Raw genomic sequence first — 12,865 nt, forward strand, 5'->3', positions numbered from 1 at the left:
CCCAAAGTTCCCTAATGTTATTTTTATAAGCTGTTTTTTTTCTGTTTCATTTTTGACAAATTTCTTTTAATGTGTCTAAAAGTTTACTAACTTTATCTTCAGCAATATTTAATTTGCTATTAATCCTATTTGGTGTATTTTTTCATCTCAGACATTATAGTTTTCATCTCTAGAAATGTAATATTGGTGTTCTCATATTTTCCATGTCTCAACATTTTTAACATCATGAATACTCTTATAATAACTACTTTAATGTTCTTATCTGCTAATTCCAATATCTATGTCACTCAGGTTAGTTTTTTTAATTTATTTATTTTAATTAGTTTCAAGTATACAGTATATTAGTTAGACATCTATATAGTTTGTAAAACAATCCCCCCAATTGCTCCCTCACTCCTCTGACCCTCCACCTAACCGACGTATTAATATTAACTACATCCCCTATACCATGCTCCCCATCTCCATAACCATCCATCAGCTACTAATTTGTATTTCTTTAACCCTTCACCCCATTCTCTCAGCCCCCTAATGCCCCCTCCCCTCTGTCCGTCATCAAATTGTCCACTATATTTGTCAGTCTGTTTTTGATTAGTTTGTTCTTTTTATTCCTTAGATTCCACATATAAGTGAAATCATATAGTGTTTATCTTTCTCTGACTTATATACCTTCTAGGTCCATCAAAGCAATATCTTTTTCCATTCCCTTCCTTTTCATATGTAGGGGTCTTGTTTTCTTATCCTTTCAGCCATGCTATTGTTTGGTTGGAGCACTTAATTCTTTTCCATTTGAGGTACTTATTGATAGGAATGTAGTTGTTACTATTCTTTTTTCCTGACTTTGATACATGTTTTTTCTTCTTAAAGAAGTCCCTCCAACATTTCCTATAATACTGGCTTGGTGGTGATAAATTCCTTTAGCTTATTTTTGTCTGGGAAGCTCTTTATCTGTCCTTCAACTCTAAATGATAGCTTTGCTGAATAAATTATTTTTGATTGTAGCTCCTGGATCTTCATCCTGTCAAATATTTTTTGCCAAACCCTTCTGTGCTGCATGGTTTCTTTTGAGAAATCAGCTGCCAGTCTTATGGATGTTCCCTTATAAGTAACTGTTGTTCTCTTGCTACTTTTAATATTCTTTCTTTGTATTTAACCTTTGGCATTTTAATTGTAACGTGTCTTGGCGTGGGCCTCTTTACATCTCTGATTTTTTGGAATTCTCTGAGCTTCCTGGGGTTTTATGTCCATTTCCTTCACCAGATTAGGAAAGTTTTCCAACGTTATTTCTTCAAACAGCTGTTCAACATCTTGATTTTCTTCAGTTATGCCGATCAGATGGATATTTGGACCCTTAATAGTGTCCCATATGCTCCTTAAATTATTTTAATAGTCTTGGCATTCTTGCCATTCTGATTGAGTGTCCTTGGCTTTCCTATCCTCTAGATAGGTCATTTGATCCTTTTCTTTATTCACTTTGTTTATTCCTTTGTTTATTCCATTAAATATACTTCTCATCTCAGATAATGTATGTGCTCTTCATTTCAGACTGGTTCCCTTTTATAATTTCCATTTCCATTTTTATGTTTTTTATCTCTCTGTTGATGTTCTCACTAAATTTATCTAGGCTTCCCAAAAGTTCATTGAGCATCTTTATAACCAGTGTTTTGAACTCTGCATCTGTTAGATTACTTGACTGCATTATATCTGGATCTCTGTTCTGTTCCCTCATATGGTTTCTGCTTCTTTGTCTTCCCATTTTGGCTGCCTATCCATGTCTGTTTCTATATACTAAGCAAAGCTCCTAAGTCTCCTGGTCTAATTTGTATGGATTTGTGTAGTAGGTGTCCAGTGGCACAGTCCTGAGAGGGGTTCAGCTGCAGGCCAAATTTAGCCCAAGCCTCTACCCCTCCGGGGCCACCTGTTAATATTCAGCAAGCAATTCACAAAGGCTGTGCTTATAGTTGCCTCTAAAGGCCATACCAGAAACCAAGGCCAGCTGCCTCTAGTGTGAGTCTAGACGCTGCTCAGCAAGGAGCACCTGATTAGCTGAGGATATACCAAGATGTGGCTTGGGTGGGGCTGTGAGTTGGGGGGGCGGGGTTTCAGGGAATCCTCTGGGCGGAGTGACCTCTGTTATCCAGTTTGATGATGTCAGGGCTATGGGAGCACTGTGTCCAGTGTACTGGTAGTGGGGCAGACTCAACATAGAGCAATGGATACCACCAGCACTTCTGTACAGAGCGAGTCTCCCCTCAGCCCTCACTCCAACAATGTCTCCTTGTAAGTCCCTGGTGCCCCTGCGCGCAGTAGAATCGGCACTGGTGCTTGGAGTGAGCAGATCCGTCACCGTGAAAGTCCGCTCATAGACACGGCCCCTTTAAGAGGCGTCTGCCACTGCCGCAGCCTCTGTCTCAGCCACTCGAGGACAGGGCAGCTCCGCGTCCTCACCTCGCCCTACTTTCTGCTGTTGCAGGGTGATTTCTTGGATTTCTCCCTAGTTTTATGGATTGTTCATCAAGATCCCAGGCGATTTTTCCTTGCTGCTGCTCCTTGTTTCCGTCACAACTTTGATTTGGTTGCCAGAGGGATGAAAGGAGCCTCTATCGTCTACGCCATTTTTTTTCCTCCCCCCAGGTTAGTTTTGGTTAGTTCATTATTCACCTCATTATGAATCATAATTTCCTCCTTCTTTGAATTCCTGATAATCTTTTATTTGATGCTGGACATTGTAAATTTTACCTTTTGTGTGTTGGATACTTCTGTATTTCTATAAGTATTCTTGAGCTTTGTCTGGGATGCGGTTAAATCATTTGGAAAAAGCTTGATTATTTTAAGTCTTGCTATTAAAATGCGACCAATACAGCATTTAGTCTAGAGCCTATTATTTCCCACACACTGAGGCAAGACCTCCTGAGTACTGTCCCCAATGTCCCAAGACCGAGTGGGAGGAATAGGCAATAATCTCAGCCCTGAGTTACTGCCAGCCACTCTTCCCTCTATTCTTCTTGGAGGATCATTTTCCCCACGTAAATGTGCCAATCAGTCTCTACTGTATACATACATACATGAGGGGTGCCCTCCACAGATATCCAGAGATCCTTTTCTCTGTAGCTCTCTCTTCTTCAGTATTTCGCCATGTAAATTATTGCCACCATATTCTTCCAAGACTTTCAACTCCATCTTAACTCAAAACAGCCACTAGATTCCACCTTGGTTCCCCTTCCCTGAGCCATGGCCTGGAAATGCACTTAAGGCAATAAGCTAGGCCAAACAGGACTGACTCACTTTGTTTTCCATATGTCAGTGGTTAGGAAAGCATCCTGACATGCAGTGCCTTGAAAACTATTGTTTCATACATATTGTCTGTTTCTTTAATTGTTTCTAAGATGAGGGTAAATCCTGCCCCCTGGACTCCATGTTAGCTAAAAGCCCATTGAATCAGGTAGGAGTACTCTGAATGGACATCCCAGCCTCAGTGTTCCCCCATAGAATTGGCTGACACATTTATTTCAACCGCTTAACAGTTCAAATGCTCACTCTGCCTAGTTCTACTTCCCTCACCCCTCTCACATGTTATCCCCAAGGGTACCCCCCAATAAACCACCTGCACACAAATCTTTGAGTCTTAAAGTCTCTATCCCAGAGAACCAGATCTATGACAGTCATTCAGGGGGCAAATAGCGGGACCAGGATCTTCTAGCTCCAGACCTCTCGTTTTATTCATTTCACCATACCAGATTCTTAGTTTTCAAGCTGATAAGCACTTCAGCAACAACATAATTCAACTCCCTTTTTTACATTGAGGAATTTGTGAGTTTAGAGACTAAACGACTGTTCTCAGGGCAGGTAATTCTATTCTATTCTCTTGAGAATTCACTTGTATTGAACTCACTAAATCTAATGTCTTAGGCTAATTTTTAAAAAGGGTGATGTACAAAAGGTCCATATATTTGTACCAACTTCTCACTGTGAAGAGTCGCACTTTCCGATCTGATAAAACTATGTTTAATGTAGTTTTCATTTGAGTCAAAATTTTAGAGTAGCCACATTCTGTCCTATTTATTTTTGGACATACTCTGGTTTTTCAGATATAAGACACATAAAGTGATAAGTCAAGGTCTTATTTTCATCATTTTGGTAAGGCTTTTCACAGAGTAATACAGCCTAGGAATCAGAGTGTTTTATCTGCTCCCATCCCATAAAAGCAATTTACATTTTAACATAGTGTTTTATTAAGGACTTTGATAGTGGTCCTCCCAGTTCTACCACTTAGAACTGTGCCACTCCTGGGCAAGTTAACTAATCTCACTAGGTCTCAGTGAGATTGAATAAGATGATTCTAGTACTGACCTTAGAGTTGTTATAAACATCAAATAAATGAACAAACATAAAGCACACAAAAGACTGCCTGGCACAGAGTAAGTGCTTAATATATGTTAGCTATTTCTACTGTTATTTTCTATTGTACTATTACTATACTTGTAATGTACTATACTCTGGATATTAATAAATGGCAAGACAATACCTCTATGGGGATTCCCACTTAACCTTGAAAGCAGCCAGTAAGACATATAGCCAAAAACTATTGATAGCACTGGCCAACTTGTACCTGCTTCATTCTTCCTCTCTTCTCCACCATCCCATATCTACCTATGCTGATGAAGCATGCAGTTTCAGAAGACTAGGGCAGGGAAGTACATTTTGGTTTAAGGAAAATTCATAATTTTAGCTTCCATGTCCAACTGGTTTTGGAAATCATGCAGCCATATTTTTATGCAGACATAAAAATCTCCATGTTAGAATGGATTAATGTTATATACTTACAGAACAGTAGTAGTGTATTCCAGCACTATTTTCATCCCTACCTCTACCTTTTCAATAAAAGAAACCTGCAAGTAATCTATTGTTCTATGTCCAAGTTCCTTAGTACCTTGACTATCCATCATTAATAGCCTTATTTCAATTCCTCAATCCTAATGTTTCAGGCCCAGTTACTTGCCATAATACAAACTCTAATGAAAGTAAATTCTATCCTGAATTCATTTTGATTTGGGACCCTGAAACTTTGCCTAAATTACCTCTTTTCTTCTGTTCATAACAGGGATTCTATTTTATCCTTGATGGTCCTCCTCTGGAACCCAGGCATTCTACCTGTCTGACCATTAATATATACACCTTCTGTCACACTTCCTCCACCAGTAAGAATCCCTGGCAGTTGTTGTTAATTCAGAACAGAATATTTTAATCCACCCTGATTTTTCTGCAAGAATAAACGTACCTTTATCCAGGATGTGTTACACACCCTTAACTACCAAGAACTATATAGTAGTATATTCCCAATAGGTAGAATAAATGGGTCTGGAAACTAAGGTATGGAAGCAGAAGTGGCTCTGTTTATCTTATTTTGTAAATCGCATGAAGAATTTATATTTTCCATTCTTAAAATTCTAATATGTGTGTGCCTGGAGATCCTGGTTCATATAGAAAGAACGTTTCTACCATGGGATGTTAGAGAGTCCCATTTGAGCTCTAGAAGCTGACAATCACTTGTTTGTCAAATTTTTCAAGAGTCTGTTTGCAATAAAGTAAGGCTTTTCATGCTAAGAGACTAGTTAACAAGTAAAGGAGTGATCTTTCCTAATGGAGGTAATTGAACATGTTCATCAGAAGGTAATTGAACATGTTCATCAGAAGGTAGGGCCTCTGAGTCTAAGAAAGGAAAAAATGCATTTGATATCCATGTAACCCACTAGAATATCTCTTGATATTTCTCTGCTTAATCATGATAGGTAAAGGGACGAGTATATTAACTATGGTCTGAAAAGGATATGGTGACTAGGAGCTCACAACTCTCAGGAGTGGAGGTCTATTTCACTGGCCAAGTTAGACACCTGGACCATGTGCTACTGAGAGTGAGAGAATCTCGAATGAGTAATCGAAGGGAAAGACAATGAGTATTAGCAGTGGTCTTGAAATTAGCTTTAACAGCAGGGGCTGTAGTTTGTCCCACTAACCTTCATAGTATTCTGACTTGCCCCTAGGAACGAACTGGGTTTCAAACAGGAGAATATACCAAAAGAGAAATTATAGATCTGAGAAAGAGGAGATGGTTGTTACACTAAAAAGGGGAAATACATTCCTATAAAACAGCCATGACATCCAGGAAAATATGACTAGAATCTATCTAGTATTATAATTTTTCCTGGAAAAGAGACCAACCAAATCCTGGAGAAGCTGTTCCTGGAACATACTATATAAAGCAAATGGATGTCACAGTGCAAGTGTGGACTGTAACTGCTGCTAGGATACTTTGTCCAGATCTCATTTTTCACCCATTCCCTCAGATGCTGGCTACCAATGGCTTTCAACTGGCTGAGTTTCTCTCTTAAAATTGCCCTTAGCTGAGAAGAGAAACTTTCCCCAAGTCACATCCCTTTCCAGAAATAACCCCCATCCAAAAACTGGTCAATGCAGGAATATAAAGATCTAGCCCTGCTTCCCTGACGCTGGCATTTTTCAGTCTTGTGATTATTTCTTATCTTCCCTTTTTTTTTTTGCCAGGATAGTGTTTAAAAGCCAGAATGTGTCATAGCTTAATTACTCAGTTTATAAATATATGTATACACAAACACACACACACAGATACAGATATATAAAGCAGAGGTAGAATATGTAACCTATTGGTGGTCTCTAAATTCATCCTAAAATTGAAATTGGTCCCAATTTTTCTGATTTAAAGAAGCAACCCACAGCTAGGCTCAAGTAGATCAATGCTAGAGACTATATCATGAGATTCATCTGTGAATTTCTTTAGAAATGAACTGGGTGACCTGTTGGGGTTTTTTCCATCTTTCATTTCCCTGAATTCAGGCATTGAATGCTAACCAACAAACAAGAAAGCCAGGAACATAAGTCATCTGGGGTTGTTAAAACATGAGGTTAAGCTTTGAAAAATACTGTTCAAGAAAAGTGCTCTTTTCTCAGTTAATACAGGAAATTTTTATGGTGTTTGCCTAGAAACACTCCGATGCCTTTACTTTAGAGAGAGCAATACATAAAATTTGTCTCTACCCATTTCAGTTAAGGATAATGACCATTCCTTTTGATCACAAACCTATAATAAAGTAGGAAAATAATCTGCATACATTTGGTTACATTTTTTTAAATTCAGAGAGAGAATTTTCCTCCTTACAAAGAGTCTTGGAGAGTTTCCTAGAGGATAATGATTTTGTATTATAAAAGTATTCTAAGAAAAATCGTAAGTGCTGGGAATTACTCCTAGGAGTGAATTAGACATCAAACATGAGAATATACCAAAGAAGATGTTATAGAGCTAAGAGAGAGGAGATAAATTTTACTAAACTAGTAAATACATTTCTATAGAATAGCACAGCATCCAAGAAAAGGTGGCTAGAACTACAAAGTTTAGTAGAAGCATATTACAAAAAAAAATCATCTTTTTTGAAAACATAAAAAGGAATTAAAAGTCAGAAGAAAATGTACAGAAATTTCACCAGAGTTTCCCAAATAAGTATTCTAAGTAATAATGTTCTATTCAGTATCTTGCTAAATTTGTTTTACACCCAATAAGTTCTATTGCCTTTCTATACCTCCTCCTGGAGATTTATACACGTGTGTGTGTGTGTGTGTGTGTGTGTGTGTGTGTGTGTGTATTTCATATATTAAACCCTCTGTGTGGTCCATCAATAAAGGAATCTGTTTGAGTCTACTTAACACACTAGATAATTTGAAAATAGGACATTCTTTTCAAAGGTCATTGATCAAAAGCTTGCACATTATTTTAGATTTACTAGTCAAGCTCAACCTCTCAGTCTTTTTATAGCAGGCCTAACATATATTTAACATTTGACAAATGTTTATCATGTACCTACTCTATGCCATACAATATGACCATTCAATAGCAGATGGTCATTCAGTTTGCACTTAAAACTCCAGTGTTATGAAGGTCTCTATGTCACATGATATCCCAGTTCATTTTGGATAACTAATTGTTAGAATAGAAATTTTTCCGATATTGAATCAATTTAAACATTTGGCCTTAATTCTCTCTAGAACAAAACAGGATTATACATTCTTCTGCTTCGTTTCTCTTTTTTTTCTTCAAAAATTCCACATTTGATAGGTTGCTCAGACACCTTCACATTCTCCTTAATATTCTCTTTTTTCTTTTTCTTTTTTGTTTTTAGCAAACAGAAACACAGACTCTATTTATTTGTAAAATAAATGTCTTTCTTCTCATGAGCATGGTGACCTGGTATATCAACATGGCCCGAGAGGGGCATGGTGAAAAAGAGCTCACAACTCTCAGTATGGTACACTTCAAAAAATTAGTTAAAGGCATAGATCTTATGTTAGGGCTGGTTACAACAATAAAATAAAATAAATTGTATAGCTTTGCTATCTTGGAATCATGACAAATAGAATATATGGAATTGGTTCATTTTTTGCATTGATATGAAAGGAAAATTTCAACTCATTTCTGGGTTTCTCACAAAGAGAATTTGTCTGTAAATTGTTGCCAAATTACGGTGTTTGTGGGATAAAGGAGAATCCAGGACTTCCTACTTCGCTGTCTTGCTGACGTCACACTCCCCCAAGCATCTTTTTCTAAATATATTCTAGTTTATCAGCATCTATTCTGTGATGCAGATACTGAGGGCCCAATGTGAAGCACAACACATTGTCTAATGGTCTCAGAGTGCAACTAACTGTTACCACTTGTGACCCAAAACTTGTCACATCTGTGGGGGAGCCTAAGGCTGCATTTGTTTCTCTCATGCTTCTCATGGCCTATTAAAACCTTTGGGTATTCTTAACATAAACTGCTAGCAAGTGACATCATCCCCTATCCTGTCCTTGTGTGCATATTTTATAGTAAATGCAAAGTATATTCTATACCTTTTTAAATGTCATCTTGTTGAATTCAATACTTGACATGATTTTGTCATTTATTGTATTAGTTCTTTCTTGGAAATTTGACTCATCTGAAAATTTGATGAGAATGTCTTTATCTATGCCTTTGAATACAATATGTTGACCAACAGAGATTAGGAACAGATTCTCCAGAAGAAAAAAACCCAAAAGGGGGAGAGTGAAGGAAAGTCTGGGAAGGCAGCCCTGGAAAAGGAGTGGTTGGCCTTAAAATTCACTTCAGAGCTAATTGTATTACCCCGCTGTGGCACAGCATCCCCTTTAGCCTCACCTGCTATATCAGAAGTCCCAAGGCACATTTAGGGAGCCAGTAAATTTATTACACATGCTATCAGTGGTCAGTAACTTGGCCCTGCTTGTTTATTCCCTTATCACTCAAAATGCCTAAGTTATCAGATGCTACATAATGATTAGCTAATATAATCCAGTAAACCCAGCTAGCAGGGCCAAGAGGACGGAAGGCAATAAAAGTTCATAATGAATCAGATGAAGTCTGCCGGATGAAGTGCTATTTAGAAGATTTCCCAGGCCAGGCCTTACTCATTCCTCCCAACTCCAGAACTTTAGTCCATGTTAGGCAAGTACCAAGTATGCTTTTCATAGGAAGACCTGACACCAGGGAAGTCTGAGATAGAACAATGTCAAAGAAGGAAAATGTTGTCTTAAAGCATGCACACTTTTCCCTTCCCGTTTTTCTATCTACTCCATCCCTACTACTGGTGGAAACAAGTTTGCCTTTTTCTTTCCAAGGAGATGTCTTCATTTTAAAAATAGAATTTGGAGAAGGCTATGTTGACACGAAAAAAATTAGTCTCAAATGGTAACCTTCAAGGCAGCAAGCAAGCTCCTGAACAAGATGTTTTGGGGCCTGGGCTCCCAGAGTACCCCTCAAATCAATGTTATAAAGTAGCAACCTAGTCTACCAACAAGGAAAGGGGTTCTTCTTCGCCACGTAAACAGCTAAGCAGGTTCAGCTGTGAACCAAGTGTAAGGGAAAAAGAGGTCTAGAGGCTCCCTCTGTTCCCAGAGGGATTCTCTAAATGAGGAATCTGAAACCCTAGGAATTACCAGTTGTCTGGATACCTAGAATTTATTCGTTTCTGAAGTCCCCTGCATATTCCTAGTATCTGTAAGAAATCAAGATTAGTCTGAAGGAGAAGCATACTAGACCTAACCTCCAGAATGTTAGCTGTGAATACAGACCTAGAATAGAGATATTTGCACTCATGCACAATGTGTGTGATAACAGAAAGAGGAGAGGCAATAACCCTCCTCTGACCCAGCTCAATGCAAACCCAATTCAAGATTCTCCATACAAGCTCTGTCCTTACTTCTGCCCTGGGAGCCCTGGATGTATGGTATTAATTTTCTAGTTTTATAAATGAATTTATCTCAAGTGCTTTCACATATATACATCATTTCCACTAGTACTAAGAGCATCGATGAGTTATAGGCAAAGCAGTATTATTATTCATAATCAAAAGGTGCGAAAACTGAAATTTAGTGAGGTTAAAGTCAGCAAGTTAGGAAGATAAAAGTAAAACCAGCACTGGAACTCAGTTTCTGATACCTGAATATCCTATCATCCACTACAGTTAAGACGCTCAGGAGGCTTTTTGCAAAGGCAAAACTAGAGATGGACAATGTTTGCAGAGTGACCAGACTTTCAACAGCATAGAAGAGAGAAGACTCAACCCTAATGCTAGAAAAAGTGTTGAGAGTGAAAAACTTCGCAGTCATCTTTCAGTTTCTGATGAGACTTCTTTGGGAATCATAAAGTCACATGTTTGAAATCAGTCTAAAATGCATTTTTAAGTGATAGAGAATCAGTCTGCTGTCTTGGGACAAACTAGATCTTTTGAACCAAATCATTCAATTTTAGTTTTGTAAGAGGGAAAAATAGACCCGTGCTTCAAAAATATTTGCAGTGTTTTTGTTTTTTTTTCCTGTGCACTCAGTGACCTGGAAGATGAAAAGAAGGCTCAGAGCTAAATCAAAATATGTGCATGGTTTTCCACAAGCTGGACTGGGCTTGCAAATGTTGCAGTTAGAAAGCTTCAAAGTCATAATGCAGGTCTGTGCCTGCTTGGTGTACACATACCTTACAATGACATGATTTATTTCCTTCATATTAAAAACAAACAGATATTACTTGCAGATGCTAAATAAGATCTTGACGGGATAAACCAGGTATTTAGCTATCCAAGCTCTAGAAGCCGCCCTACATATACTAGAAAGCTTTTCTAGTGACTGTCTTTGTAAGACCCTAGGTTTCTAAGATCTTTCGTGAGAGACCACTTCATATAGTTTATCTACCAAAGAAGCGTTTCTGCCTCTGCTAACCCTGGTACGCATAAATCTGGACTTTCAAAGAGTATTTTTGAAAATGCCTTTTTTTTTTCTGGCTTCAACTACCATCTATAATGCAAAATAAGTCAAAAGATAAGTGAATGCACTAAAATGAAAGTTTCTGGATGTTCTCTTTTTGTTGGTGACACCCGGCTTTGTTTCCTCAACTCCCCATTGGCTGATGTTTTCCTGGGCATATGACTCTTTGGAGAGGGTGAGTTGGAAAGCTTATTCCTTCCTGAGAAGGCAGGAAATGAAAGTCACCTTCCTGAGAAGGCAGGAAATGAAAGTCACCTTCACCCCATTTGTGCCTCTCTAAGCTTACTTGTGGCTTATTTTCCCTCTCCATGTCTTCTTGTTTCCCAGTCATTAGAAGAGCAGCCCCCTCCTTTGTTTGACTTCTCCATATATGATAATTTCACATGACCCATCTCTCCTCTTTAGAAAGCTCAGATATATGTGTCCCTTGAATCAAAATGGCTGTCTTTATCTTGGCTCATTTTATGGCTCTATTTTATAAGCCAGAGATGGGCTCTGGAGATCAGAGGCAGTATGCCTAGAGAAGAATAAACATGAAAAGGAAAAGGACTTAAAACTAGGCTAAATGACCAACGGTTGAAGAAATGAGCATTGTTTGGCTTGGAGCAGGGATGTATGTATAACATCTAGGTATAAACATGCAAAAGTATAACATGAAGGAAAGGAAAAAGGCTTATATGTTACCCTAAGGGTAGGACTATGAACAAATGGTAAAAAAGTACAGGGAGAAAATTTTGTTTCAATGAATGCAAAATCTAAGAGACAAGTTCAAATTTGAAAAGTGCTGTGGAGTAAGCTTCTGATCATGGGATATGTTTAAATGTGGGGATAACACCTCTTGACAGGGACAAAGAAAAGGGGATCCCTGGAGTAGATTGTCAGACCAGATGAACCTTCAAACCTCAACATTCTATGATTTTTATCTATGCTCAAAGGGAGAGATATATGAACCCAGTAGTTATGCCCATGAAACCAGCTGTTAGCCCCTATTTCATTCAGAACAGAGAGGGGATTATATAATAGAAAATGAAAAAGAAAAAGAAAACAGGCTGAAGGAAGTGAGGGTTTCTAGGACAAAGAAAATGAGCATGTGAGGATAGGCAAATAAGGATATGATTATAATTGAGATGCTAGATCGGTGAACAATCTCAGAAATAAAATTAAGTAACTATTTGGCATTTTATACCCAATTCTTAACTCTTTGTTAATATGTACAGATAATGTATATTTAAAGTGAGAATATTCAGAGCTTGGATTTTATTTTTTGGAGATCTGATATAATTCTTTAGGTCTCATTAAAATCATAGCCTTGAGTTGTGAATTAAATGTAGTCAAATGCAGGTAACAAGAGTTTGACAAGGAAGGAAAGAAAGAATTTCTATTAAGTGGCTCATGTCTCATAATCTCAAATGTAATTAAACTAGTATAAACATGTATTACACATTTTATTTTGCAGTGGTCCATGTGATATAGTAGAAATTATTTGGGGTTTAAAACAGTAAACAATAAATGTGGGTCTTATGTCTAC

Source organism: Pteropus vampyrus, unplaced genomic scaffold (assembly GCF_000151845.1).
Source record: "Pteropus vampyrus isolate Shadow unplaced genomic scaffold, Pvam_2.0 Scaffold283, whole genome shotgun sequence".
Taxonomy (NCBI): Eukaryota; Metazoa; Chordata; class Mammalia; order Chiroptera; family Pteropodidae; genus Pteropus; species Pteropus vampyrus.